Source organism: Protopterus annectens, chromosome 2.part1 (assembly GCF_019279795.1).
Source record: "Protopterus annectens isolate FY-2018-M chromosome 2.part1, PAN1.0, whole genome shotgun sequence".
Taxonomy (NCBI): domain Eukaryota; kingdom Metazoa; phylum Chordata; order Ceratodontiformes; family Protopteridae; genus Protopterus; species Protopterus annectens.
The window spans coordinates 348,788,325-348,813,734 of record NC_056729.1 but is presented as its reverse complement, the minus strand read 5'-3'; the positions used below and the strand labels follow the sequence as shown (position 1 = coordinate 348,813,734).

Sequence of the window (25,410 nt, the reverse complement as noted above, 5' to 3'; positions counted from 1 at the left end):
ATTTCCTTAGTTGTTTTTTCAGTTGTAGCCTTTCTGTTACTTAGTTTCCTTTTAATTAATCTAGAATCTCCCTACTATACTATGTTAAGTTGTCTATCTCGCCTTCATTCTTGCTAGATGGGTTCGGAGCCGACCTCGGCTCCGACTCGGCCACTCTAAAAGCTCGAGAGTTGGTTCCACCGGCTCGAGGCTCCCCTTATATCCCACAATGCTAGGCGAGAGTTACCCCAGATCCCGTTTGCCGCTACAGCTTCGAGGTTGGTTGCTTCTACCGGTTCCTGGTGAGTGTTAGCTTTTTCTTCTAAAAGTTACTCTTTTTACCCCTTTTTAAGTTAAATTTCTTCTTAGTTAGTGTAGATCAGAAAACTTTATCCCCGACCCTAATTTTTCCCGTTTCCTTACTAAAGAACCTTTGGTTCTTCCTTTGGGCCTTAGGCCTTCCCTTCCCTAGTGGAGTGTTTGTGTAGTTTACTTTAATTTTATTGTACTTTAAATTCTAGTATCACTACTAAAATTATTATTTTTCCTGACAGGGTATAACTTGTGTGTTTGGGTGTGTGTTTGTGTACACCTGTCAGGGAAATGTCTAAAGAAGCAAAGGTCTCCGGATTCAAGAAGTGTGATGCGTGCTGTCAGAAAATGTCTCTGACAGACGCTCACACTTCTTGTGTCTATTGTCTGGGGCCTTTGCACCTGCAGGACTCCTGTGCTGTGTGCCATGGCTTCAGCCCCAGGGTCCTGCAGGAAAGAAAAAACAAGCTAATTCTGAGAGGCTTGTTGAAGCCAGAGGATTCCCTGTCAGTTTCAACAGGGAAGCCCTCTAAGGCATCGAGGTCTTCGGCTCCGGCTTCTGAGCCGAGACCTCAGGTTGTTCAACCTTTGCCTTTATCGGCTCCGGCTGGAGCCGATAAGTCTCAGTCCACAGTTTCTGTGGCTCCCTCGGCTCCGGCCGGAGCCGAGGTTATTGAGATACCCGTGTCGGCTCCGACCAGACCTTCGGAGCCGACAACTAGAAAGAGGTCTAGGTCACCTTCTCTTGGCTCCATTCATTCGGCTCCAGGATCTCCCCTGCTGTCTGAACGGAGCCAAAGGTCTCATTCCTCTAGGTCATCGAGGCTGTCCGATCATGACCTTCAGAGGGTAGTGAGTCGACTACTTAAGTCCGAGGCACTAGCCCAGATGCTTCAGAGCCCGACTCATCAGTCGGTGCCTGCCCCGGTCCATCAACTCTTTCCTCCTTCGACTCTGTTGAGTTCGGAGCCGGGTCGCATCGGAACCGAGACTGTGGTTACTTCGGAGCCGAGACAATTGTCTTCGGCTCCGTTTTCTTCTTTGGAGGAATCTCGGCGCCGGACTTCCCTCGTCGGCTCCGAGGGGGTGAGTGGCATCGGACCCTTGTCTGACCCCCCTCTCCCTCTCGGAGCTTGGCTGGTGAGTTCGGCTCCGACATCAACCTCGGAGCCATCACTGTCGGTGCCGAGGGGGGTTCTTAGCTCCTCGGAGCGGGGACCTCTGGCTCTGCCTGACAGGGGTGCATTTGAGGTCATGCGGAGTGTGTTAGAGCCTGGCTCTACTCCACAGTCGGCTCCGTCCGCCCCTCCCTCTATGCTGCCTCAGGGTAAGTCGACTCACTCCCTCATCCCGGACCGCAGAGAGCCAGCTCCTCAGGAGCCCCCTGTGGGGATTTCATCCTCTTCCGAGGCCTCTCCTGATTTGGCAGAAGAGCCCCCTCGGAAGAGGAAGTGCAAGAGGAAACACATTGACTCACCTGAGTCTATCACGTCAGACACAGATCTCGATGATTCTGAGGGTTCCCCGTTCCCCTTCTGAAGATGTCTCATTTGCAGACATTCTGGAGATCCTCAAACAGAGGGAAATTGGCCAGCCCTCAACCCCTCGGAGGATCGAATCTGTGTATCTTGAGGCGTTTGGCTCTCGTCCTTCCACCTCCTGGGTGTCCCCCTTGACCCCCTCATGCAGGTGGTTGCTAAGAAGGCATGGACGGCTCCTGATTCAGTGGACCCCACTCCCAGGAGACCCTCTAAATTCATCACAGCTCCATCAGACAAGCAATTTTTATCAAAAGGAGTTTCTGTGGATGCTATGGTGGTAGCTGCTGCCACAAAGAAGGAACTGGCTGATCCTTCAGTGCCTGTCCATCCACCTAACAAGGAATCTAGGTCCATGGATAGGTACGGAAGCGGATGTTCTCCTCAGCGACATTTACCATGCGTTGCTGAATTACCTGTGCCATTTCACTCGTCTTCAAAGGGACTTGATCAAAGAAGCGAGTGAAATGTTAAGGACCCTACAGCTGCGGGTTTCAAGAAAAATGAACACGCAGCTGGCTACCCTTAATTCCATATCTAACTCCTCCATCGCCTCCTCTCTTATGCGGCCGATGGAGCGAGCAGAGCCGCAGGGACAGGTGTAGCCTTACGTAGGCACGCCTGGATGCGGCTATGCAATTTTGCGGACCCTTTCAAGGCGTCTTACACGCACTCCCCTTTTGATGGATCATCTCTCTTTGGTCCTCAAGTGAAAGAAACCCTGACTAGGTGCGAGACTGATGGCAAGACCCTTTCTGCCGTCGGAGTCCGTTTTCGACCCCTTCTAGACCTAACCACAAAGGCCAGAAGGGTGGAAAGATGTGGTTCCGTAAACAATCTCAACGGACTTAGCCTGACGCACAGAGTCGTTTTCCTACCAAAGGCAGAGGTGGGAATAACAATGGTAGACGCGCCCTAGGGGCAGGGGGTCCGCAGAACCAGGGCAATCGGGAAGCCTTTCCTGACAAGCCCTTTCAGCATCCCTGAGGTGTTGCCCGACTGCCCATCTTCGGAGGCAGTCGGGAAGATTGTCACTGTACCCAGAAGCCTGGCTATCCCTGACTCAAGACAAATGGGTACAGTCCATCATTTCCAAGGCTATTCTATCCCCTTTCTTCGCTTTTCCAAATCAGTCAAAAATCCCTTCCAGATGTTCCACCGCTCAAAGGGATATAGCAGCTTTGGAAATTTCAAAACTGCTTGCAAAAGGGCAATTCAGTCAGTGCCAGCAGACCAACAAGGATCCGAATCTACTCAAGGTTCTTTTTAGTTCCAAAGAAAACAGGGGACTGGAGACCGATTTTGGATCTCAGTGTCTTGAACAAATCAGTCAAGAAAACAAGATTTCGGATGGTCACGCTGCAATCCATTCTTCCCCTTTTGGGCAAAGGAAACTGGATGTGCTCTATAGACCTTCGGGATGCGTGCTATCACATAAAATGAACAGGCGCTCCAGAAGATTCCTCCGCTTCAGGCTGGGAACCAGTCATTTTCAGTTCAGGGCCCTGCCCTTTGGTCTCACCACTGCCCCGGTGTTTACCAAATGCATGGCAGTGGTAGCTTCTCACCTGAGACGACAAGGATTCCAGGTGTTTCCATATTTGGACGACTGGCTTCTCACAGCTCCCACCAAGCATCTCCTTCTGATGGCCAGAGATTATACTTTTCGCGTTTGTCAAAAACTGGGTATTTCAATAAATTGCGAAAAGTCTGTTTTGTCGCCTTGTCGTACTATTACCTACATAGGCAAATTTAGATACTATAAACATGTCTGCAAGGCTAACGAACCAAAGGATATCAGACATTCACAAATTGGTGTCACTTCTTCTCAACAACAACAGAGCCAAAGCCAGGTTAGTTCTAAAGGTGTTGGGAATCATGGCAGCGGCCATACCTCTCCTTCCATTAGCCAGATACCACATGCGGATCCTTCAGTGGATGCTTTTTCTCAATGGTCATATCAGGAACTTCCAATGTCTCACACCATTATGATCACGCAAGCGTGCAAAAGCATCTCATGTGGTGGATGTCTTCCCCAGCTCCTGTCGGGAAGACCATTTGTTCCACCTCCTCCGGTTGCTACTCTGACAACGGATGCCTCCCTGATCGGGTGGGGGCATTATCAGGGCAGGACAGTCCAGGGCACATGGCAACCAAACGAATGCCACTTGCACATAAATGTTCTGGAGATGAGAGCAGTGCTTTTAGCGTTGCAAGCCCTTCAAGACTCTCTTCCCTTGGGAACGATTGCAATCCAGACAGACAATATGTCTGTAGTGTGGTACATCAACAAACAAGGCGGAACCAGATCATACCCCCTGTGTCGAGAAGCACTCAGACTGTGGCAATGGGCGATTTCTTCTCAGCGTTTTCTGATAGCAACGCACATCCCGGGAAGTCCAATCACATTGCGGACAAGTTGAGCAGAGCTATACTCATGCCTCACGAGTGGTCTCTGAAAGACTCTGTAGTGAGAGAAATCTTTCTCAAGTGGGGTCAGCCTTGCTGCGATCTTTTTGCTACTCCCCAAAACAGCAAGTGCAGAGAATATTTCACTCTATTCCCTTTACCAGGCCAACCCAGCAGGGACGCTCTAGTCCAAGTTTGGCCCGGGACTTCTGTATGCATTTCCTCCTTTCCCACTGATCTCTCAAGTAATACAGAAAGCTATCGCTCAGAAGGCCTCATTGATCCTCATTGCTCCTTACTGGCCTCGACAAGTGTGGTTCCCCTTTCTACATCGATTTCTTTTGGAGCGACCGTGGAATCTGGACCTAGTTCCAGATCTTTTGATCCACCAGTCGGGTCAGTTTCATCGCTCCCTCCCCTCTCTGAACCTCACTGCTTGGTTCCTCCAGTTCCAACCGTAGCCAGGCTTCCTCATTTGTCTCACTCTGTTAGAGATATATTGATAGCTTCCCATAAATCTTCCACTCGAAAGATTTATTTGAGTAAGTGGAAACGCTTCTCATATTGGGCACAAGGAAAGGACATAGATCCTTTCACCGCTTCCATCCAACTAGTCCTTGAATTTCTAGCTGAACTCTTCCATGCAGGTTCATCTCCATCTACTCTTAAGGTTCAATTGGCAGCTATTTCTAATTTCCATGTGGGTATTTCTGAATCTGCCCTAATGTCCCACAAACTTTGCAAAGCCTTTTTGAAAGGAGTTTTTCTTCTCAGACCTCCTATAAGAAATCCTCCTTCTCCTTGGGACCTAAATTTAGTTCTTGCTTCTTTGATTCTTTCCCCTTTCGAACCTGCAGCTTCATGTTCCTTGAAATTATTATCATGGAAAACTCTCTTTCTGGTGGCTATCACATCAGCTAGAAGAATTTCAGAACTTCAAGCACTCAGTTGTCGTTCTCCTTATCTTTTGTTCCATAAGGACAGAGTTTCCTTCTGAACTAACCCGTCCTTTTTGCCTAAGGTGGTTTCAACATCAAATCTAAACCAAAGCATTGACCTCCTGTCTTTTTCCCAGAGTATTCAAATAGGTCTGAACAAAAATTACACTGCCTGGATGTTCATCGTCAATTAAGGTACTATTTGGATAGGACAAACAATTCAGAAAATCTGATCAGCTGTTTGTCTCCTATGCGGAAAGCAGAAAGGGACTTTCAGTTTCAAAGGTATCATTATCCAGATGGCTAACATCTTTGATTTCCCTGGTATATGAAATTAGACAACAAAAATTGCCTAATAAACCTAAAGCCCATTCCACCAGAGCTTTGGCTACTTCTTTAGCCTTCCAAGACAGACTGCCTATTGACACCATTTGTGCAGCGGCTACTTGGGCTACTCCTCACACTTTTATTTCTCATTATAAGTTGGATTTAGCTTCTAGGCATAGAGCTAATTTTGGTTCCACTGTTCTCAGGAGTCTGTTCCGTTAGGCCACCCGGGACAAGGTGCTAGGGACGGTCCCATCCAGCAAGAATGAAGGCGAGATAGACAACTTAACATATAGAAGTTATGTTCTTACCATAACGTTCCATGTTAGTTGTCTTCTTCGCCTTCTTCTTCGCCCCACCCTCCTTCCCCCTGGCCTGGACAGACCTAGAGGAGTTGTGATCGTGACCTCTCTTTCTACCACCTCTTTCTTAGTCATATGCTATTATGCATATTTCTTGGTTCAGGATGTAGGTCACCCTTCTTTCTTCCTGTTGTTAGAGGTGGATTCTGTTTTACAGTTATACTGTTACTGTTATAAGCTGGGGTTAGCTTACAAACGAGATCTGAGGTAACTCTCGCCTAGCATTGTGGGATATAAGGGGAGCCTCGAGCCGGTGGAACCAACTCTCGAGCTTTTAGAGTGGCCGAGTCGGAGCCGAGGTCGGCTCCGAACCCATCCAGCAAGAAGAAGGCGAGAAGAAGACAACTAACATGGAACGTTATGGTAAGAACATAACTTCTATTTTTTTCCCTCCATTAAGCTCCTTTCCGCCACTCCTTCACTTTGGTGAATTCTCTGCTACTATAGTTGGTAGACTTTACCTTTCCTTTCTAATTTTTTTTTTTTTATTTTAAGTTGTCTTATTTATACATACTGCTGGTATTTCTTGTCTACTATTGCTGGTAGTATCCCTTTTTTTTCTATATACCTTCATTCCGTGCTACTTGTACCTTTTCCTTTATACCCTTGGATATTCTAGGCCTACCATTGCTGATAGCATTTTTATGTAATTTTCCCTATTTCTAGTTTCCAGTTCCAGCTTTTTCATTAAATATGGCTGATGAAGGAAAGGGCATCTCTGGCTTTAAAAATATCAGAAGTGTGATAGGAAGATGCCTAATTCTAATGGTCATTTGTTATGTATATATTGTTTAGGCACTTCAAGAAGACTGCTTGATATGTCATGGATTTATTCACCGAGCCTTAATCGAACGAAAAAATAAATTGATGTTAAACGGCATGCTAAAATCATCTTTTGAAGAGGCCTTATCAGATTCCAAATTTAAAACGCACCCTTCATCCTCCTCTTCCTCTTACAAAACCGAGAAGCATAAGAGGAAAAGTCAGTCGGCACCGACCTCCCCCTCGGTACCGGTGACTAAGAAGGCTAAACTAGAGGATCCACAAATGACAATGGAACCGAAAGCCTGGTATTTTCGTCACTGGAGCAGACACTTGGAAAGAAAGTTTCGGATCCCACAACCTCCGTTCCATCCACTATACTGGCACTGACGCCAACGGTTCCTGCAATAATTCTTGAGGACCAGTAGTACATTTTTCTGAGAACCCAGTATTCCCCATCTATAGATCCATATGCTCGACAACTTCCTAGTCCGTTTTTAGAGAGACCTAAATCTCCATCCACCCAATCAATTTGCTCCACCAAGAGCCCATCAGAAATGGACATGCTGAAGCTGGTGGGTCAGGTTCTTGTGGCTAGAGGATTGCCCTTCTATGTCCTCGGTTCTGACTACCTCAAGTTCTGGAGCCACTTTCTCCACCAGATCTTCCTCCTCTGACCCCATCTATGGTTTTGGAGACTCTGGCTCCAATCCTTCCGGTGCCAAATGCTTCGGCTCTGGCCAGATCTTCATCTGTGGGCCTGCATTATTATCCTGACCTCTTCAGTCCTGTCGGAATCGGAGGAATCTCGGGGTGCAAGTTACTCTGTTTCAGGGGCCCTATTTTGACTCCATTTATTTTCGGAGCCATCCCTGCACCTTGGGGGCTCAGCATGCATGAGCTTCGCTTCGGCGTTGGGGGCAGTCTCCTTGGGGTGGGGAGTGACCTCAGTTCTGGACTCCCTTCCCTCTTTGGGGGGGGTCCTGCTTTCCAGGCAGTGGAGAAGGCTTAGTCCTTGGTGGGCACCCAGTCATCTGCCCCCCCCCCCCAATCGGAGTTGATCCCTGACCCTTCCTCTCATTCTGACTCATCTAGCCTCTGCATTGGGACAGCAAGGGCCGAAGCTGCAGGATACACTTGTCCAGGTCTTATCCTGTTCTGACACTTCAAATTGTCCCACTGAAGAAGTTCCTTATAAGGGAAAGTGCAATAGAAGCACTTGGATTCCCTGGAAGAATCCTCCAGTGAGGATACTGACTATGATGAAGGGGAACTAGACGTGTGGCTACTGTCTTAGGCCACCCTTTAGAGATGTCCTTTAGCCCTTTGGAAACATCCTTGAGATCCCTAAACAGAGCGGTGGCTGGAAGTCCCTACATCCCTCCCCCAAGGAGTCTGTATACCTGCAAGCTTTTGGCTCTAGCCTATCTACTTCTTGGGTAACTCCCCCAGCTGATGATCTCGTTAAACTTGATTGCACAGTGGGCATGCAAGGCTCCTGATTCCATAGAGCCAATCCCTAGACCACCAGACAGAATTATCTCCGTTCCTGAAGATTTTTAGTTTTGGGCAAAAGGTTTAACAGTAGATGCCATGTTGGTTGTGGCAACCACAAAGAAGGAATAGTCTGAGGAGAACTCCATTATCCATCCTCCCAGTCAAGAGTCCCGGGCGATGGATAGGTTCAGGAAGCTGGTATACACTTCGACCTTTGCTTTACGGTCATTGAATTTTATGACACATTTCACTAGACTCCCAAGGGATTTGAGTTATCAAGTACACTTGTAGGAGCCATATCTGAAGGAGTCCAAGAAAAGGTTGCTTCTTAGTTGGCCACCCTCGAGTCCATATCCAACTCGTCAATGAGGCTCATAGTGCATTTAGCCGAAGGAACGACCACAGCAGTGGGTTCAGACATAGCCATAAGAAGACATGCCTGCATGAGCTTATGCAGATTTGTGGAGCCATTCAAGTCTTCTTTCATCAGTGCGCCCTTTGAAGGATCTTTTCTTTTTGGCTCAAAAGTTCTAGAGACCTAGTCCAGGTGCAAGAAAGATGGAAAGACCCTCTCTGCAGTGGCCGTTTGTTTTTCTACTCACCTGTCCTTTTCTATGGACCATAGAAGTGGGAAGATGTGGTTCCGAAAGGGCAGAGGGGTGTTTTAATGGAAGGCGCCATCCACATGGCAGAGGTGACCTGCCTGCAAAACCTGGGTTCCAGGGATTCTTTCTTGGCTAAACCTTGACAGCACTGCTGAAGGGAGGCCCGATTTCTTGCCTCTGGAAGCAGTCTGGTGATTATCCTTACACCAACAAGCCTTGCTATAAATAACTACAGATGTTTGGATGCAAAGGATTATCATCAAAGGATACACAATTCCCTTTCACAATCTCCCCAAAAATATTCAAAAATATCCCCGATGTTCCACCCAGTTAGAGAGCCAGCAGTTCGAGCAATAGAAAAAAGTTATCCAACATGTCCCCTCTCACCAGAAAGAATTCAGAATTTACTCAAAATTATTTTTAGTGCTGAAAAAGCCTGGACTGGAGACTGATTTTGGATCTCAATGTTTTGAAATCAAACGAAATTCCGGGTTGGTCACAGTTCAGTCCATCCTTCCGTTTTTAGGGAAGGATGATTGGATGTGCCCAATAGATCTTCAAGACGCATATTACCACATAAGATAGACAAACACTCCTGGATATATCTCTTGTTACCCACTGGGAGCCAGTCACTACCAGTTCAGAGCACTGCCCTTTGGTTTCACCACAGCCCCCAGGGTCTTCACCAAATGCATGGCAGTGGTAACATCTCACTTGAGACTACGGACACTGAAGGTTTCCTTACTTAGACGGCTGGCTCATCACCGCTCCCACCAGGCATCTGTTAGAAAAATCAAGACACTATGTTCTTCAGACTTGTGCCTACCTCAGAATCACAATAAACCACAAAAAACTCATCTGATCCCAATGCAGAATTTAGAATTTATAGAGGTAAATTTGAATACAGATAACTTGCATAGCTTCTTTTCCTCTGTCTAGAAAAGGTCATATTTCAAGTCAGGAAACTCGGCATCAGCACACATCTAGATGTTCGTGTTACCCTGCTGCAGTCATCACACTTGGGTTATCCTGCCATCAGGCGGTCCCGCAGTCGGCCTGAATTCCAAAGTCTTGGTCCGGCGTCGGTTGCTGTCGCTTCTTCTTTGACGTCAGTGCACCAGGGGGTATATGAGGCATCCAACGCCATTTTTTTCAGTCTTTCTTGCCGCGCGGTGCCCTAAGCAGAAGCAGTTCGCAAGGGCTGGTCGGCCGACACCTGAGATTTTTGAATTTCAGTCCGAAGTCGTCAATAAAGCTAAGTACCCCATTGGGGAACCTTTTCTTGCCTCAGTCCGATGTCAGAAAAAGTTAACAATTGCATTTCTTGTGGGAAGCAAATACCTCATAAGGACTTCCATTCCTATTGTATTCCTTGCCTAGGCCCAGACCACAACGTCACAAGTTGTCGGTTTTGTGCTAGGTTTAATAAACGAACAATCAAATGCCATTTTGACTTCGCATGACATTACTTTGGTAGGAAATTTAATTATATATCATGCTGTCGGAGCAGCCGACGACCGGCATACATAAAAAATGCAAGGATAAGGACAGGCAGCCTAGGAACAAGCCAAACCCCGAGGCCTTTGCTGGGCCTGTCGCCGGTTCTCCGGTTTTCAGTGAGGCGCCTACACAGCCCCTGACGACCGCAGAACTGGAACCCCAGACAGCTGTGGATTCTCACGTGGAGTCTACTAGGCCGACGCAGCCATCTTCCGACAACGGAGCAGAAATAGACCCCGGTGCAGTGGAAACACCTTCGGGTGCAGAAGATGTCTTCAGACCGACTACACTCACCATTAAATCTTATGCTAAGCTTAAAACTCCTTTAAAACCTAAGAAGACTGTACATCAGTCTACAGTTCAAGGCCCCATGCCTAAGAAACAGATGCTTAAGATGGCTGAAGATTTGATTACCTTAATCAGGGGTTCCCATCCCCCTCCTGATAAAAGACCAAGACAAGAGGAGGATTATGCTTCCTCTGACCAGGTTTCAATTTCCTCAGATTCTTCTGAGGAGCAGGATTACACTTTTCCACCTTATGAAGACTCTTAATGCTGAGGACTGTTCCCTCAGTATCTCCCCCTGAAGACTACTCCTTTGGGGAAACTTTGCATACCATGAGGGAACATTTCCACTGGGAAGGCCAGGACTTCTCTAATTCTAAGAAAAGGCTCCGAGTTCCTTTTTACTACCCCAGCACAGACCTCTTGCTATTCCTCCAGTTTTAGATATTGTGGATGATGTTTACTTGGAGTGTAGTTTAAATCCAGACACTCTACCTCCTGCTCCAGCCAAACCAGACAGATACTACAGAGTGCCTGACTCTCACAAATTCCTTTATAAAAGCCCTGTGGCTGACCCAGAAACAATTTCCCAGGGTCCTAAGGGAGCTAAAAGCTTCTATGGCTAAAAATCCTGTGCCCTCTGAAAGGAATTCCAGAGCCCTAGATAGATGGGGAAAGAAAATATACACCTTAGCAACTCTGGCTATGAGAGCATTAAATTGTCAGTTTCACATGCTGAAATATCAGAAATTCCTAATGTCTCAATTAAAACAAAAAATGAGCACACGTACTGAACAGTCTGAATTCAAGGAAATGCAGGATCTGTTGCATGCAGCTGAACAGGTGGGCAAACATACTTTACAATGCGGATTTGATTCGTTGGAGGCTTCCTGTAGAGCAGCTGTTACTGGGTCTGTCATACGTAGACATGCTTGGTTAAAAGAACAAACCCTTCCTGATCATGTTAAAGCAAAATTATTGGATGCACCTTTACAGCAGGATGTATTTGGTGTCATGGAGGATAAGGCAAAGTCTATGCAGACAGTCAAGGATTTTTTGCAGGTACAACCCCCTCGTTTCAGCAGAAATTGGCCTACAAAAAACTGGTCCTTTCCAGCTTCTGACAGATCACAGAGGGGCAAATACAGACGCCCAAGGGGCAGAAGTCAGTCACAAGGCCCTTACAAACCTCGCCAATGGGGTACTGCTACCCAGAAAGGAGGAGAAGACAGGCCCCAAGCTAGCAGAAGATGAACACAATGACTCAATCCTCAAACTACCAAGCAAATCTCTCCTGGCAGCTCCCTTGGGAGGAAAATTAGCATTTTTTGCAAACAACAAGGCACATCACAGGAGACAAATGGGTCCTAAACATTGTCTCTCAAGGATACAGATTCCACTTTTATACCATACCAAGGATAAAAGGAATGCCAAACCTGCCACCAAATCAATGGACAGAGGCACAAAAACAAATTACAGCTCTCATGGACATGAGAGCCATTCAACAGGTACCTACACAGGAGCAAGGACAAGGATTTTACTCAAGACTCTTTCTAGTCCCAAGAAAGGACAAGGCATGGAGACCCATCCCGGATCTTTCAATTCTGAATACCTATCTGCAAGTACCAAAATTCAAGATGCTAACACTACAGCAGCTTCTTCCCATGCTGGGCAAGAATGTTTGGCTAGTAACGTTGGACCTCAAGGAGGCATACCTGCATGTCCCTATCAGACAAAATTGCAGAAGATACCTCCGCTTCATTGCAGGTTCAACGCATTATCAATTCTCTGCACTGCCTTTTGGCTTATCTACTGCGCCCAGAGTCTTCACAAAATGCCTTGCACCAGTAATTGCATACTGCAGACAAAGAGGAATTCAAATATACCCATACCTGGACGACTGCCTTATTCAAGCAGAAAGCAAGGACATTATTTTAAAGCATCTGGCATTTGTCAAACACCTAAGTTGCCTAGGGTACACAGTAAACGAAAAGAAATCAAAACGAGTGCCCTCACAAAACATAATATTCCTGGGTGCCAGCTTGAATACAACGGCCCAGATGGCTTATCTCACGCCAGACAAGCAACAACAGCTGACTCAATATTTCAAAATAATGGCAACAAAGACCCAACTCCCTGCAAGAAAAATTCTGCAGGCCTTGGGATTTATGGCATCTTGCATGCTACTAATACCATTTGCAAAACTGCATATGAGGAAATTACAATGGCACCTGAAAAGTGTATGGACTCAGCACAGCCACAACTTGGAAACAATGATACCACTCATTCCCTGCCTTCAGCAGGAGTTTATGTGGTGGGCACAGGCATGTCACCTCAACAAGGGTCACCCTTTCACCTTACCCACAGCCAGGCAAACTATGACAACAGATGCATCGGACTATGCCTGGGGAGCACATATGGCAGGACAGTGCATTCAGGGCAAATGGACTACAGATCAGAGGCATCTGCATATCAATCAAAAAGAAATGCTAGCAGTACAGAATGCCCTAACAGCTTTCAAGGACCTCTTACACTCAGGACAACTAATAATAAAGACAGACAATACCACAGTAATGTGGTACATAAGCAAGGGAGCACACATTCCTACCCTCTATGCAGGCAAGCAATGACCTTGTGGAACACTGCACTGTCTTACCAGGTTCAATTACAAGCACAATTCCTGCCAGGAAAGAAAAACACATTGGCAGACGACCTAAGCAGAAACATCATGGATCCACACGAGTGGAAACTAGATCCACAAGTATTTGCAATGATAGCTCAAAAATGGGGACGCTCAGACATCTGTTTGCAAGCCCCCAAAACTACCAACTTCAAAAATTTTACACAAGGACATTCCATCCACAAGCTTGGAAAGTGGACGCCCTCTCATTCAGTTGGAAAACATTAACAGTGTATGCCTGTCCTCCACTGCCTCTTCTAGAAAAGGTACTGCTGAAAGTCAGATTAGAGAGGCCACAAATGATACTCATTGCACCAGACTGGCCACGCCAGCATTGGTATCCAATTCTAGGGAACATGGCCCACCATGGATTTTACCACAAATTCCTCACCCGCTCACCCAGTGAGACAATCAGATTCTACACAGCCAGCTCAAGACTTTAAACCTGGCTGCATGGCAAATTCCCTAAACAACCAGCCAACACCTCTATCCAAAGCTGTTATGGATGTTATTCTGGAGGCCAGGAGGCCCAGCACCAGGAAAACCTATTCAGACAAATGGAAAAGATTTTGCGCCTGGAACCAGGCTAAAGGCCAAAATCCCCTTGATCCAAACATTCCTCAGATTCTAAAATATTTAACTGAGATGTTGCACAAAGGACTTTCCTTTTCATCTATTAAGATCCACGCCTCAGCAATTTCAGCTCATTACAACACGGATCCTCCTTTATTCTCACATTCACTCCTAAGACAGTACCTCAGAGGGGCTAAGAACATAAGACCGCCAAGGAGAACACCAACACCTACTTGGGATCTCAAATTTGTTCTGGAAAAGCTTACACTGCCACCCTTTGAACCAGCTTTTTCAGCTGATTTAAAATTTCTTTCATGGAAAGCTGCCCTGCTACTAGCAATAACCTCAGCTAGAAGAGTCTCAGAGCTACAGGCACTAATGGCAGTGGAGCTTTTCCTCATTTTTCATCAAGACAGAGTCTCTCTACAAACTAACCCTTCCTTTATGCCAAAGGTGGTATCCAGTGTGGCCCTAAACCAAACCATTCATTTGCCCACCTTTTTCCCAAATCCCCAGAACAAAGGAAAGAGTCCTGCACTCTTTGGACATTCACAGGCAATTACGTTACTACTTGGATAAAACTAAGGCTTTCAGAAAAACTGACCAACTCTTTGTAGCCTATGCTACAGGATCACAAGGAAAAGCTATCTCAAAACAGACTATTTCTAAATGGATAGGGCATTGCATACGTTTCTGCTACACGCAGCATGGTAAACCGGTACCTGCTAACCTTAGGTCCCACTCCACCATTGCTACAGCTACATCAACAGCCTTTCTCAGGGGAGTGCCAACCAAGGATATTCTGGAAGCTGCAACTTGGAGTTCAGTGCACACCTTCACCAAACACTATGACTTACCTCTATATTCTAAGACTAGAGCTAGTTTTGCCACTGCAGTTTTGCAGGGCCTACTAGCTTTTTCTAACCCTGTTTAACTCCACCTCCCATCCTTAGCTTTGAGATTCAACCCAAGTGTGATGACTGCAGCAGGGTAACACGATAAACATAGTACAGTTTTGTACCTACCATAAATGTAGCTGTTCGAGTGTTCACCCTGCTGCAGTCCCGATTACCCTCCCTCTGAACTAGCTGAACTTATCTATACCACTCTATCCTATACAACCTCTGTGGTGTATTTGCTTGTGCCTAAAGGTATTGTTTTATTTTATCTAGCTATATATCTATATAAATATATGACGCCGGACCAAGACTTTGGAATTCAGGCCGACTGCGGGGACCGCCTGACAGCAGGATAACCCAAGTGTGATGACTGTAGCAGGGTGAACACTCTAACATCTACATTTATGGTAGGTACAAAACTGTACTTTCTGCAGGCTCTACATTCCATGGCAGTGACCATTACATTGGTACCTCTAGCAAGATTCCACACCAGAATCCTGCAATGGCTTCTTGCACCCCAGTAGTCCATTCTTTGCCAGCCAGTATTGGATCATATTTTAGTCACCAGCCATTGCAAAATACATCTACTTTAGTAGATTCATTCCACAGACATTCTAGCGGAACAAACTTTCTTACCATCACAGCCCCAGGCCGTAGTAACCGCGGGTGCCTCCCAGATCAGGTGGGGGGAGCATTATCTGGGCAAGACAGTCCAAGGCACTTGGTCACTTAGAGGCCAGCTTGCATATCAGTGTCCTAGAGATGAGAGCAGTGCTGTTATTGTTGCAAGACTTTCAAGCTGTTCTTCCTCCAGGGGCATTTGGGATCCAGATGGACATGTCAGCATTCTGGTACATCAGCAAACGGGGGGACCAAGTCCTATTCCCCTTTGTTGAGAAGCTGTCAGGGTTTGGGAGTGGGTGATCTCTTCCAACCACTTTCTGATAGCAGTGCATATCTCAAGGACATCCAATGTAGTAGTGGACAAGCTGAGCAGATGTATCCTCATGTCTCACAAGTGGTCTCTCAACCCGAAGGTGGCTCAAATGATTTTTCGCCGCTGGGCGAGCCTTGCTGCGACCTGTTTGCATCACCCCTAAAAACAAGTGCAGCAGCTATTTTGCCCTTGATCCCTCCTCCAGGGGAGTCCCGGAGAGTTGCTGTCCTTCCTAATTGACCCTCGGGACTTCCATACACCTTTCCCCCAATACCATTAATCCCTCAATTTCTGAAGAAAGCTACCGGGTTGAGCAAAGTGATCATCATTGCCCGATTCTGGCCTTGACAGATTTGGTTCCCATTTCTCTGGCCTCATCTGATTCAACAACCATGGACTCTTGACTCTGCTTTGGACCTCCTATCCCACCCAGAAGGATTAGTTTACTCGAATCTTCAGAACTTAAAGCTCACAGCACGGCTTCTCTCCTTCCATTGATTGCCAAGCATAACTTTATATCTTCTCTAGTCTGTAAGATTATTTTAGCCTTGCGTAAACCTTCCACTAGAAAACTTCACTGTAGCAAATGGAAAAACATTTCCTGTTGGGTTCTCAGTAATCATATAGACCCTTTCTCAGCCCCCCCCCCCCCCAATCAGAAAAATGTTTTTGACCTTACTTTTTGAACAAGGAGATTCTGCCTCTACCATTAAGATTCAACTAGCGGCCATTTCAAATTTCCATAGTGGGTTACAGGATGCCTCATTAATGTCTCATAAACTTTGGAAGGCTTTTTTGAAACAAACACTGATGTTGAAACCTTCACATAAAGACCCGTATGTTCATTGAGCTCTCAGTTTGGTGTTCCAGACTTTGATACATTCCCCCTTTGAGCCTGCAACCACTTGTGAATTAAAGTACTTGCCTTGGAAAACAGCTTTGTTAATAGCTATTACCTCTGCTAGAAGAATTTCAGAGATTCAGGCATTGTCTTGTAAATCACCATATTTGATTTTTCAACCGCATCGGGTCTCATTAAGGGCAAGTCCTTCTTTCCTACCAAAGGTTGGTTTGGGTTCAAATATTAGGCTATAAATTTACCAGTGTTTTTTCGAAAAGTTTCAAACAAAGGTGAATACTGCATTTGTTAGATGTCCACAAACAGTTATGTTTCTACCCTCATAGAATAAACTCAGAAAACCTGACCATCTGTTTGTTGCATTTTCTAGTACTAGACTGGGTAGACCAGTATCTAAGGTTACCATTTCTAGATGGTTGAAAGACTGAATAGCCTTCATATATGCTAAAAAGAATGTTGTTACTTGGACTGGTTAAGGCGCACACTACCAGAGCTGTAGTCACATCAACAGTTTTTCACTCCAGAGCTTCCTTGGATATTTGCCCAGCAGCAACTTGGGTTACCCTATATACCTTTATTATTCATTACAAATTGGATATGGCCTCCAGGGGAAGAGCATCCTTTGGCTCTGTGGTACTTAGGAATATTCTTCCATGAGTCCACCCAAGGTAGAAAGTCGCTGGGGACAGTGTCCTACAGGTCAAGGAATAAATGAAGAGTGACAACATCAGATAAGTTATGTACTCCCCATAACATTCCATCTGTGTTGTCGATCTTCATTTATCCTTGATGCCCCTCCCTCTAGCCCGTATCCTTTGATATGTTTTGGTGAAGCGAGCTGTGTCATTATTTACTATTTTTGTAGTCTATACTACACAATACTTCCTATACCAGATATGTTCTCTAAAAAAGTATATTGGGGATACATGCCTCTTTTTTTTCTATCAGCAAACACGATCTGAGGTAAAGTGGTGAGGAGCATTATGGGTAGGAAGAAAAGCTCGTGAGTTTTTGGTCCTCACTGGCTGTAGTATGGAAGAGTCTGTTCCAGTTTCGGAACCAAACCCACAGGTCAGTGATAAATGAAGATCAACAACACAGATGGAACATTATGGTGAGTGCATAACCACTTTTTCACTAAAATGAAAAAAGTAAAAATAATTTAATTTATAATTAATTTAATAATTTATTAAAAATAAAATTACTTCTAGCATAGAACCCATTGTGGAAAATGGCAAGGCGCAGATACCCCCTCAGTACTATCACTGTTAGAATTAGCTCTTACTATTTGACATATTTGCAAACAGTATGCAGTCAGGCTGCTCAACTTTCTGATAATTCAGTATGCCAGTGAATGCCACTCAATGCTCAGGTCTCAGCCCCTGTAAACTAACATCCATTGTACATGAAGCCTTTGCTCTCAGAATACTAGCTAAATTAATTTCAACTAATACAGACAGTAAAGAAAACCAAATGAGTATTTTTCCCTAATGCATGTCCAGAAGCCAACAAAAAAATATCAAATATATGATCAAAACTCAACCAGTACAAGAAGCTAAATTCCTTGCAGTGTCACTTAACACATACCCTGTGCCATTCAGAGAAAAAAAAAATGAACTAATCCAAATTTCTAGCGCTAATAACATTCGGTTCTTCCAAGCATGTATAGCCGCAGCTCAAGCACTCTTACTGCTCAGTTTTTATACTCCATTCTCACAAGCCAGGTAATTCATTTTGCCAAACTTCAAAAGTGTTACAATTTAAACAGCTAAATTTGCAACAAAGAATCCCAACAAAACACAAATATAATGCTCAACAACAGAATTGTCTGGAAATCCCCAACATTCTCATCTACTTCCAACTCAAAATAGACTACAGCATCCTCTCTCTACTCCAGGAATGTGCCCAGCACTATACCAGCTATTGTAGTTTAAAAATAAAACAAAGATGATAAATTAATATAGAATCTTCTAATATAAATCCAGCAACTCAAATGGAGTGGGTTGTGTATGTTGCTGAGTTGAGGAACTCACTCTCTCTCTCTCATTGTAACAATCCCCACCACCTCCTTCAACGCTTCTAAAACTATACAGAAGCTCATTTAACCGTCAAAAAATATCTGTATATGCTTCATCATGTTTCAACTTGTTAGTTTGTGTGCAATCAATATTGTAGCAATTTTGTTGGTATTCTCTGCTAAACAAATTATTGTAAATAGAACAAATACATCATTGTAAATACTGTAACTTGATTAATGCAATTAACATAAAATTCCTCCTTATTGACTGTATTGCTCTACTTATCTGATCTTAAGCAAACCTTGTGCAGTGCTCCAAATTTTCCTGTCATGTACCTCTTTTAGGACTGTATAGCTGAAGAGCTTCAGTATCGGACTATGTAATTGTTATATGGATTGCAGTGGTTTTCATGCAAAACCTTTGGAAATTATTTCATAATTGTAGATTGTAATATTTTATATAGCAGTTTTGTCATTTTTGCAGTGCTTTTCCATCTAGACCCCTGCAGAAAAGGGGCAGTACCCAGTAAGATTATCCCAATAAACAATTGGACAAATAAGTAAATAGTACTAACCGTTTCTGGTCCAATTAAGAAATGTCAAACTGGTGTGCTTCATTTTGACCTTTTGCTCACTCTAGCCAAGTCATTGATATGCACACTGCTGTGTCTTTTGGTGGATAACCGCCTTTTATAATTCAGATTTTTATATATTCATCTGAAGTACTTCTGTACATATTTAACTTATGTTTATTTTACTGTAGTGATGATCAAGAGCTTCCGGAGCCTGTCCCAGATGCAGTTCCACGACCATCAAGGCGCGCAAAAACAGAGGCAATTTTGAAAACAAAAATGGATCTTACCTACCTTTTGAATAAAGAAACAAGTTAGATTTGTTGCAACACTTTTAATTTGATTGTATTTGTTGTCTTATGGTCTGTGTAATAGTAGCTTTTGTCTATAATTAAGTGTTTGAAAACAAATATTTTATATGTGTACATATGTTTATATTTCTGTAATAAAGAAGTTTTGATCATGTTACTTTTCTGTGTGACTTTTCTTAATGTCCAAATGGTTTGTTAGTTCTTAAAAAAAAAAAAAAAAAAAAAAGCTAGTCTGCATATTACTACACAACAAGTCTTTTAGTGCAACTGTTAAGTGTCTTTGTGGAGTGTGGGTGACTGATTTAGGAACAAAATCCAGTGTTTGGAAGGCAGACCAAGTTGGATGGCTGTCACCAGGTGTACTTTGTTTCCTTCCAAAATCCATGAGCCAGTTACAAATCTGACATGCATCTGGCTACTGGGAAATACTGGAAGTTGAATTACTGTCTTGAAACAGGACTGCAACCCAGCAAATTAGAGACTTCTCTACAGCATATCTGTAATTGTATGGTCCAGAATCCACAGGTTCTTTTGCAGCACAATGGGCTATTTTATACACACAAGCATTTGTGGACACGTGTTTGCATAGGTAGCCTTCAGGCAAGGTCACTGTAACAGTAAAGTTACATTTAGCGTTGCCCACCTTCTGTATACCTTTGTTTCAGGTGCATCTTTCTTCATGTGAGAATCAGCTCAGGTCTCTCGCATTCTCAGGTGTGAGGCTTCCTGTTTTATCCTCTACTGAAATTATCATTTTTTCATTTCTCATAATCTCAAGTACTCTTGACCTCGGACATATTTTCCCCATATTGCCTCATGGTAAATTTTCTAGAAAGCTGTTTGTTTCTTGCAACCAAGAATATTTCAACAAATTAGATTATATGTTATAGCAGTGAAATTGTCAGTGAGTGTCCATCTTTGACAAATTATGCCAAAAGATTTCCATACATAATACCTTATTGTTAAGCCCTACACCATATTGTAGAGAAATATAAACACTGTTGCAAGCTTACACAGTTAAATAATCTGAAGGCTTTCTGATGTTCTTCATCTCACATTGCTGCAGTCCTTACACTTGGGTAGTCCGCTGTCCTCGGTCGGCCCGAATATCAAAGTATAAGGCTGACGTCGGTCAAGGCGCATTTGACTGACATCAGGACGTCAGGGTACAAATGCGCATGACCGACGTCATATCCTCAGTCTTTTTTTGCCGCATGGTCCGATGCAGAAGCAGGATTGCAAGTGCCGGTTGGCGTTCTGAGATTTTTCGATTTCGAAGTTTCAGACCGAGTTCAAAGTTGGCTAAGTACCCCGTTGGGGAATATTTTAGTTTTTTCTTGCCTCAGTGATTTCCGGATGTCAGAAAAAGTTAATAATTGCATTTCTTGTGGGAAACAGATACCGCATAGAGATTATCATACTTTGTGTATTCCTTGCTTAGGGCCTGAGCACGACGTTGTTGGCTGTCGCTCTTGTGCGAGATTTAATAAACGCACTATAAAGAGAAGGTTGGATTGTGCAAGGTTAGTCTTTGGGAAGCGGTGTAATTATAAAATGCCGTCGGATGCTCCGACGCCCGCTTCGAAGAAGCGCAAGGACAAGGCAGTTAAGCCTAGGCTAGAAGAACCGTCTGTACCGGACGCTGGTTCTTTAGAGGTGTCGGTGGAGCCGGTGGCTCCGCCGGAGGTTTCTTTGTGTTCCCAGGGTGAGACCTTATTGCAAGATGTGGCCTCTCAGGAGGCAAGTCAGGCTGAGGGGGCTTCTCAGGTTACTATACTCCCCTCCCTTCCTAGGGTGGCTAGGCCCTCTCCTTCTGTTTCAAAGGCTTCTCCCAGGGGCAGGCCAGGTTTGGCTTCAGTTGGTGTTACCCCTAGCTCTTCAGGTACTGTGCCCAAGAAGCATATGCTTAAAATGGCAGAAGATTTGATTACTTTAATTAGGGGTTCTATGCCCCCTCCTGATAAGAGACCTAGGTTGGAGCCTGAGCTGGGGGGTTTTGAGCAGGCTTCAGATGTTTCAGAGTCTTTGGCTGAAGACTTGCAGGAGTACTCTCCTTATTCTGATTCTGATGTGGATGATTCTACTCCTTCTGCTTCTCCTCCTGAGGATTTTTCTTTTTCAGAAACTCTTCATTCCATGAGGGAGCATTTTAAGTGGGAAGGTCAGGACTTCTCTGATTCCAGGAAAAGGCTTAGGGAATTTTTTTACCCCAGCATAGGCCTTTGGCTATACCTCCTGTTTTGGATGTAGTAGAAGATGTTTTTACAGAGGCTTCTCTTAATCCTGATTCTTTGCCTCCTGCTCCTGTTAAGCCGGATAGGTATTACAGGGTGCCTGAAGCTCATAAGTATCTTTTTAAGAGTCCTAGGGCTGACCCAGAAACTGTTAGTCAGGGGCCTAAGGGTGTTAAGGCTTCTGTTGTTAAGAATCCGGTTCCTGCAGACAAAGAGGCTAGGGCCTTGGATAGATGGGGAAAGAAAGTTTATACTTCTTCCACTCTTGCTATGAGGGCTTTGAATTGCCAGTTTCACATGTTGAAATACCAGAACTATCTCCTTTCACAATTAAAGTCTAAGGTTGATGCTCTGGCAGTAGGTATTGATTGTAAAGAGTTGCAAGATTTAGTGCATGTTTCTGAACAGGTGGGTAAGCATTCTTTGCAATGTGGTTTTGATGCTGTACAGGCCTCGTCTAGGGTGGCTGCCACTGGGTCAGTTCTTCGCAGGCACGCCTGGCTAAGGGATCAAAATTTGTCTGAACATGTTAAAACAAGGATTTTAGATGCTCCTTTACAATATGACGTGTTGTTTGGTCCTCCTGTTGAGGCAGTTTTAAAGAAAATGGAAGACAAGGCTAAGTCTATGCAGACTGTTAAAGATTTTTTGCAGGTCCAGCCTCCAAAGTTTAGTAGAAATCGGCCTACTAAGGGGTGGACGTATCCTTCTTATGATTCCCAGTCTAGGGGGTAGATCTAGACGTGGTAGGGGCAGAGCTCAGGGCTCTTTCAGGCCTAGAACAGGGAGTTCTCCTGCACAGTCTTCGGGTGAGGGCAGGGGTCAGTCCTTTCGTAAACAGACCCAATGACCTACCTTTTCAGCTGCCAGAGCCTTCTCGTCTGGCAGCACCTTTGGGAGGAAGGTTGGCACTTTTCAAAGAAAATTGGAGTTTTATTACCCAAGACAGATGGGTATTGGATATCATACACCACGGTTGCAGGTTTTATTTCCATACCTTGCCTCCTTTCAAAGGCATGCCAGACGTTCCTCCTCAACAAAGAATAGAGGCTCACAAGCAAGTTTCTCTGTTACTCCAAATAGGGGCAATACAGCCGGTCCCTATGCCAGAAGTGGGCCTAGGATTTTATTCTCGCCTGTTCCTATTACCAAAGAAGGGGAACACGTGGAGACCAATTTTGGATTTATCTACCCTCAACACTTATCTGGACATTCCCAAGTTCAAAATGTTGACGTTACAGCAGCTTTTACCTCTGCTGGGCAAAGATCATTGGATGGTAACTTTGGATCTCAAGGAGGCTTACCTTCATGTTCCTATCAGACTAAGTTGCAGGAAGTATCTGCGTTTTCGAGCTGGGACTTCTCACTATCAGTTCTCTGCATTGCCCTTTGGCTTATCTACTGCGCCCAGAGTATTCACGAAAGTTCTGGCTCCAGTGATAGCTTTCTTCAGGCTAAAAGGAATACAAATCTATCCTTATTTGGACGACTGCCTGATTCTGGCTCAAGGAAGGGAAGAGCTTCTTCGTCATTTGGAATATGTGATAGCAGTGCTAAGATGCCTGGGGTATTCTGTGAACGAAATAAAGTCCAGTCTAGTACCCTCTCAGGACATGTGCTTTCTGGGTGTGAGACTGAATACAGCATCCCAGATGGCCTTTTTAACCCCGGACAAACAAGAGTCTATCCCTTTACTTCCATCAGCTATCTCATCAGTCTGGGCTGACTGCAAGGACAGTCCTTCAAGCCTTAGGGTTCATGGCATCTTGTATTCTGGTGCTTCCCAATGCCAAACTGCATATGAGGAAGCTGCAATGGTATCTCAAAATGTATGGACACAGCACTGCCAGGATCTAGACACTGTCATTCAAATAATACCTTGCATTCAAAAGGAATTTTTGTGGTGGGCTCAGGAATGTCACCTAAACAAGGGACTCTCTGTGACCCGGCCAGAGGCGAGTCAGATTTTAACGACAGATGCCTCAGACAAAGCTTGGGGAGCTCATCTAAATGGAAAGTGGATACAAGACAAGTGGCCTGCCAGACTACAACATCTACATATCAACCTGAAGGAGATGTTAGCAGTCCAGTTTGCATTAATAGCTTTCAAGGATTTACTTCTTCCAGGGCAGGTGTTGATTCTAACAGACAACACAACTGTCATGTGGTACATCAACAAGCAAGGGGAACGATTCTTATCCTCTATGCAGGCAAGCAATGATTTTGTGGGAGACTGCTCTCAGTTTACAGCTCAATCTTCAGGCAAGGTTTCTGCCAGGAGCACAGAACTCCTTAGCAGATGTGTTGAGCAGACAATTATGGATCCCCACGAGTGGAAATTGGATCCTCATGTATTTCAGAAATTGACAGTGTCATGGGGAACTCCAGACATAGATCTGTTCGCTTCTCCACTAAACCATCAGCTGCCAAAGTTTTGCACAAAAGGTTTCATCCCACAGCTTGGAAAGTGGATGCTCTTTCTTTCAATTGGAGCAATCTTCATGTGTATGCCTTTCCTCCTCTGCCTCTCCTCCCAAAGGTACTTCTAAAGGTCAGACAGGACAAGCCAAGGATGATTTTAATAGCTCCAGATTGGCCTCGACAGCACTGGTACCCATTACTGAGAAGTCTGGTACGGAAGCCTCCATGGCCTTTGCCTTCGATTCCACACCTGTTGTCACAGGAGGACAGCCATTTGCTGAATGTCAAACTTCACTCTCTTCACCTAACAGCCTGGCATATTCTGTTTTGAACCATAGAGGGTCTCAACTTCCACAACAAGTTTTGAATGTGATTTTGGAAGCTAGAAGGCCTAGTACAAGGAAAGTGTACGCAGATAAATGGAAGAGATTTTTATTTTGGAGTGCAGCAAAGATTTTGATGTTTCTGAGCCTAATTTGAGTGTGGCTCTTCAATATCTTACTGAGTTACTGGACAAAGGTTTGTCTTTCTCTTCTATTAAGGTTCATGCTGCAGCAATTTCGGCTCACTATGATTGTGTCCCACCATTGTTTTCTCATCCTTTGTTCAAGCAATTTCTTAGAGGGGCAAAGAATATAAGACCCCCGAAGAGCTCCTACTCCTGCTTGGGATCTCAATTTTGTGTTGGAGAAACTCACTCTACAACCTTTTGAGCCTGCAGCTACTTCTGAGTTGAAATATTTATCATGGAAGACTGCTTTTTTGTTGGCAATTACCTCTGCAAGAAGGGTTTCTGAATTGCAGGCCCTTATGGCGGTTGAGCCTTTCTTGATTTTCCATAAGGATAGGGTATCATTACGTACTAATCCTTCCTTTATGCCTAAGGTGGTTTCTAGTGTGGCTTTAAACCAAACTATTCATTTGCCTACTTTTTATGCAAATCCCCAAAATAAAGGGGAAAAGATTTTGCACACTTTAGATGTACACAGGCAGTTGTGTTGTTATTTGGACAGAACTAAAGGGTTCAGGCACTCTCAGCAGTTGTTTGTTTCTTTTGCTTTGAATTCTCAGGGCAAGCCTGTGTCAAAACAAACTATTTCTAAGTGGATTGGGTTTTGCATTGCTTTCTGTTATTCCCATCATGGCAAGGAGGTTCCAGCTGGGATTAGGCCTCATTCCACTAGGGCTACTGCCACTTCAACAGCTTTTTTGAGGGGAGTGGCAACCAAGGATATTTTGGAGGCAGCTACTTGGAGTTCAGTGCATACTTTCTCTAGGCATTATCACCTGCCACTTTACTCTAAATCCAGGGCTGGTTTTGCCACTGCTGTTTTGCAGGGCATGTTGGCAGCTCCTGCTTCCTTGTAGTTAGCCATCCTCCCTTACCTCTGCT

At 44.7% G+C, this 25,410-nt stretch overlaps 1 protein-coding gene and 1 long non-coding RNA gene across 2 annotated transcripts in view; one reads left to right on the top strand and one right to left on the bottom strand.

The window, feature by feature from the left end:
* LOC122794057 overlaps nt 1-19,519 on the top strand; it is a 72,718-nt gene extending 53,199 nt beyond the window's left edge. Inside the window, exon 2 of the long non-coding RNA XR_006363610.1 lies at nt 19,243-19,519. This is a non-coding gene — a long non-coding RNA (uncharacterized LOC122794057). The remainder of the gene's footprint in view (nt 1-19,242) is intronic.
* Nucleotides 1-25,410, bottom strand: part of LOC122794056 (ligand-dependent nuclear receptor corepressor-like protein) — a 1,533,107-nt gene that overhangs the window by 1,342,219 nt on the left and 165,478 nt on the right. The gene's annotated exons all lie outside the window — the stretch shown is intronic.